Source organism: Elgaria multicarinata, chromosome 12 (genome assembly GCF_023053635.1).
Source record: "Elgaria multicarinata webbii isolate HBS135686 ecotype San Diego chromosome 12, rElgMul1.1.pri, whole genome shotgun sequence".
NCBI lineage: Eukaryota > Metazoa > Chordata > Lepidosauria > Squamata > Anguidae > Elgaria > Elgaria multicarinata.
Genome location: NC_086182.1, coordinates 1,497,323 through 1,502,027, shown reverse-complemented (window position 1 = coordinate 1,502,027; position 4,705 = coordinate 1,497,323).

Below are 4,705 nucleotides of genomic sequence, written 5' to 3'. Positions count from 1 at the left end.
GATGTGCAATTAATTTCTGGAATTTTATTGGTACGGGTAATGGTGGTGGTGGCCACTAGCTTAACAGAGGCCTAAACCTTGGTCTAGGGATCCAAGAGAGTTTGTCTTACATTCTAAAATTCTTCCCAGGGTTTGGCCCTTGGAGGTAGGAAAGCCAGGCAGCACAGACAGTGTTTGTGGCTGAGCAGAGAGCTGTTGGAGGCGGCACTTGTTGGGAGCCTGTGTATGTTGCAGCTGGTGGGGTGGGAATGACTGTCCAGGTCACTTTGTGCTCCCTTCTTTTTAAAGCCTCTGCCTTGCTACAGTTCTCCAGCTGGTGCCAAAACCAATGCATAGGAAGGATTCTCAAATTATAGCTCTTGAACACTGCAATTAAAACAAAAAATAGATGTTGGATTGCACAATGACATAGACAGACAACAGTTTAGGTGATCTCCTGGGACCCCCCTTCCCACAATGCCTGGCTCTGAGGAAGGACCCCCTTAGAGCTAGGCTTCTGGGCCTAGCTGGCTCCCTGAAGAGCTGCAGTGGCCACTTTTTATGGCTAACGCCACTCTTCAGAGACCAATATTGCTGGGGGCAATGGCAGGGTAAGGAGAGATGGGGCAGGGCGGAGGGGAGATTCAGAGGGAGGGGAGAGAAGTGGCAGGTAGCTGGGATAAACGGGGGGGGGGCAGTGGAGGTGCACGCATATTCTCTCTCCTCAGAAAGCTTGTATGAGCCCTGAAGGAGGGGCTGGGAGACATGGTGGGTGCCAGGAGAGGTGTCCAGGGCCGCACTGGTGCCTGCGGGTACCACGCTGCTTACCCCTGCCTTGCCCTGCAACTGCACTCACAGGGGCTGATCCTATGGGAGATTATCCAGTTAACTGTTGTGCCTGGGTTTTTTTTGCCTGGGATTCTGACTGTAGTCAGGCTTTATGTCCATCTCCAGTCCTGCTAATAGAACAGCCAGTCGGACGATGTGAATGTTGTTACTAGTTCCCAGTACCGTTGGAGCGACTCGTGACTTGTTGGGGGGGGGGCGCACATTCAGTTCCACATTGTTTTCTACATATTTAGGCTACTCTTGACATGGGGCACCTTGCTCGACATTGCCCCTCTTCACCCCAAGAATCCAGCATTGGGCTGGATGTGATTCAGTGCCATTTCATTCAGGAAAATCTCCTGGATGTCTGGGTGTATCCTTTAGGGTGGCCCAAAGTCATTGCCATTAGAGGTCATCACACACTTATGTGTGTTGTACAAAAACTGGAGTGAATTATTGTTTCTCTTGAAGGAGACAATCTCAGGGATATATGATTTGGGGTAGCCCAAAGCTAATTTTGGGGTGCAGGGGCACATAACCATTAGGTTCTACTGTATTTCATTAACTGTTTGAGCCCTCTTTTCAACTTTTGCACAAACAAGGAACTGGAAACCAGTATCCGCCTTGGGATTGTCAGGCTGGCAGTTTTATTTGCAGAAGAACATTTGGACATGTACTTGATAGTTGCCAGAGTCTCAGCTTAGAAGGAACAACCGTTAACTTGGTACCTTTCAAAAGAACTAGGGACCAACCTCCCCATTATGCCAGTCTGACTTCCATGATGCCCTCTCTAACTTGCAAGGAGTCACCTGCTTTGCCTCCTAAAAGACTCAAGCTCTGTGATCACCTACAGATATCCTGAAGTTCTACTTTCTGGAGATGTGGTAGTGCATTGCTCTCTGGTGGACAGATGCTTTCTGGGCTAGGCTGGGGGCTATTCTGGCAACATTGGCATGAACATCGGTGCATGCTACTGAACGAAGATGCCAAGCTCCTGCTGCTTCTTGTTTGGTCAAGGAGAAAAAAGCAGGAGTTGGTGTGTCAAATGCTTGTTAAATTGAAGCACCTGTTCCTCGGAACAGAGCCATAGTTCAGGTGTGAACCTCTGAAAGAACATTCAGTTTAAACAAGAATACATTTGCAACTTCATCTTTTGATTTCCATCATTGGTTTTTGCTCCTCACTGTCTACGCTTGAAGAAAAGTTCTGTGTACCTTGAAAGCTCACGTCCAGTGCTTGAACACCTGTTGGTCCCGCAGCAGACCTCACCAGCTTTGCATCAGTACTTGGAAATGCCGCATGGATCCTCTGAGAGTTGTCCTAGCCTGACCCTGGCCTTTGGAACAAGCCTGGCTCTGGGCCCACCTGACACACATGCCCAATTCTGATTGAGTTGCAGGCCAGATACCAGCGGGTGGCTGTGGGAAACTTAGCTGTCATAGCTCCAGGAAGAAAAGCTTGTTGTTGTTGTTATTATTATTATTATTATTATTATTATTATTATTATTCCCTAATGTTCTCTCCTCAGCCCAAGAGATGGGAAGTTCTGCTAGAGAAGGCAATTGCTAGTATGCAGCCTCTGCTGCATGTCAGGGAGATCGCGGGAAAAAGTTATGCTCAGTGGCGTTACACTCCCAAGAGGGATTTGTGGTGTTTCTGCCTGAAAGTGGCCCCCATGATACGGGTAACTCATTCTCACTTCACCCCAACTAGCTCGCTTCTCTTCTTTGAACAAGTGTGTCTGCGACTCACCTGACCAAGAGAGAAAACTGTGGCTATATGGACAGAACCCACTCAGCAACAGATGTACGAATCTCAGCTGCGTGTTCTGGGCTTCAGGATTTAATTTATATGGGTTGTGGTCCTGAGAACCCTCTTCAAGCCAAATAACCATAAAGTATGCATTTATTGTTCAAACAGTATTAGAGAATAACAAATCCTTGAAATGATGAAACAAGCAAAACAGATTACTACATGTAATGCAATTATGATGATTAGAAGCATAATAGAAATCGTGTCTAGCATACTTCTTAGTAAAAATTAAGGTTCTACTCCTCTCAGCGAAAAAAGCAGTCATCATTCAGATCAAATAGTTACATATCTAGCAAGCGTGGTTTGCAAAGCTGAGGTCATCATGGATCTCTCTGAGCAATCAGATCAAACCTTTGCCTTTTATAACTCCTGTGTTGAGGATGACCTCAGCCTAAATTTGGACCTTAGCCATACCACTCTTAATCTTGCTCTCATTGCAGCCAGGTAACACCTAGATGAAAGTATCTCTGCTAAGCTCAGAAGCTGCTTCTGTACCTGACCAGCTCACTTGTGGCAGCTTTTCTTTCATTTCTAAGACTGCATCCTATTATTCAGTTATCTCAGAACAACACAGAACTAATCACATCTGTTACTGATCACTTAGTCAGCATACACAGATAGTGACGCCTATGAAATACAATGAATTCTTATCAATAACACACGGCACCCTGACAGCCTTACTGCTGCCCTGCTGAAGGTCAAAGGGTGGATGCAAGAATACAATGAAAACACCCAAGACGCACCATGTGAGGCCTTGCATGGTGCGCATACATGTGTATGCTGGGGGTTGGAGGTAGAGAATATGAGTGGGGAGTAACAACCTTGGAAATCTTCTCCAGAGAGAAATCTACCCCCCAACCCCCTGTAACTTTATGGCTGCTCAGCTCTAGTATGAACTCAAAAATATTTGCCTGCTAGCAGCAGGCCTGCTTTCCAATCCATGGCACAACAGTGGGTTTTGATAAATCCAAAAACAGTATCTAAAAGCCCTAATGTCGGGTGCTGTAAGAAAGAGCAATAAAAATACTTAAAACTCGATTTGAAGTGGCCCACAGCTTAATTTGAGGAGCACAGCACCAGTTCTTTATTCTTTTGATTGTTTACCTTCAAGGGGGAGATACATGATATGAAGTAGGAACAGAAATTTAAATAAATTTAAACAGAATTTAAATATGAGGCCCATCTTCGGTTTCCTGACTGAGTTCTCTTGTAGGAACTGAGAACTAGTAACCAACTTCAGCTTCCTCAGGGCCTTGCCCACCATCCTTTCCTGACCCCACTATCACAGGTTTTCCGTGTGCCATAAATCTGGGTAAGCCCCAGTTCCAACCAGCACGTTCTCAGATGGCTGCCTCCTGTCCTTTCTGCCGAGGTGGGTCGGTAAAATGCGTGGGCTTCGATGGTCCGTCGCAGCAGCAAGGGGGGCATTTGCGTGTAACAGAAGCAGCATTGAGGCCAAAGGCTGTGCAAAAGGAAAGGCAAGATGGGTCGTGAGAACGGGCCGAGGCGGCGCCGCCGCGTGACCCCACGTCGGGCGCTGGAGGCACGCCGGAACAAGCAGAGCCACGGAGGACGCAGGCAGCGGCGGGGGTCCCCATGTTATTCCCCCCCCACACACACACAGCAGCAGCCCTGCGGGGTGGGCCTGGCCGGCCTGGGGAGGGCAGGGGGCACCCAGGGCCGGCTGGGCAGTTGACCACGGGCCTTTGGCCCAAGGACGCGCAGCTGGCTCCGCGCCAGACTGCCCCGTCTTCGCCATCGGCGCCCAGTCCGGGCTGCGCTCTGCCGCGCAGGGGGCTTTGAACGACGGTTCGGGCCGGGCCGGGCCTCGGGCGCTGCTCCCGCTTCCGGGGGGTCTTGCGCCGGCCGTCGTGCAAGCGCGCCGCGCCCCTCCCCCGCCGCCCTCTCTTCCTTCCTCCCCGGCCGGAGGGCTGAGAAGGAAAGCGAAAGGACGACGTGGAGAGGCCCCCCGACCGCCCGACCGCCGGCCCGGGCAGACAGGCAGGCAGGCAGGCGCCTCCCCTCCGCTCGCTCGCCCTCTCCGGCCAGGGGTGTTCCGCCGGGGGAGGGGGCAGGAAGACGCCGC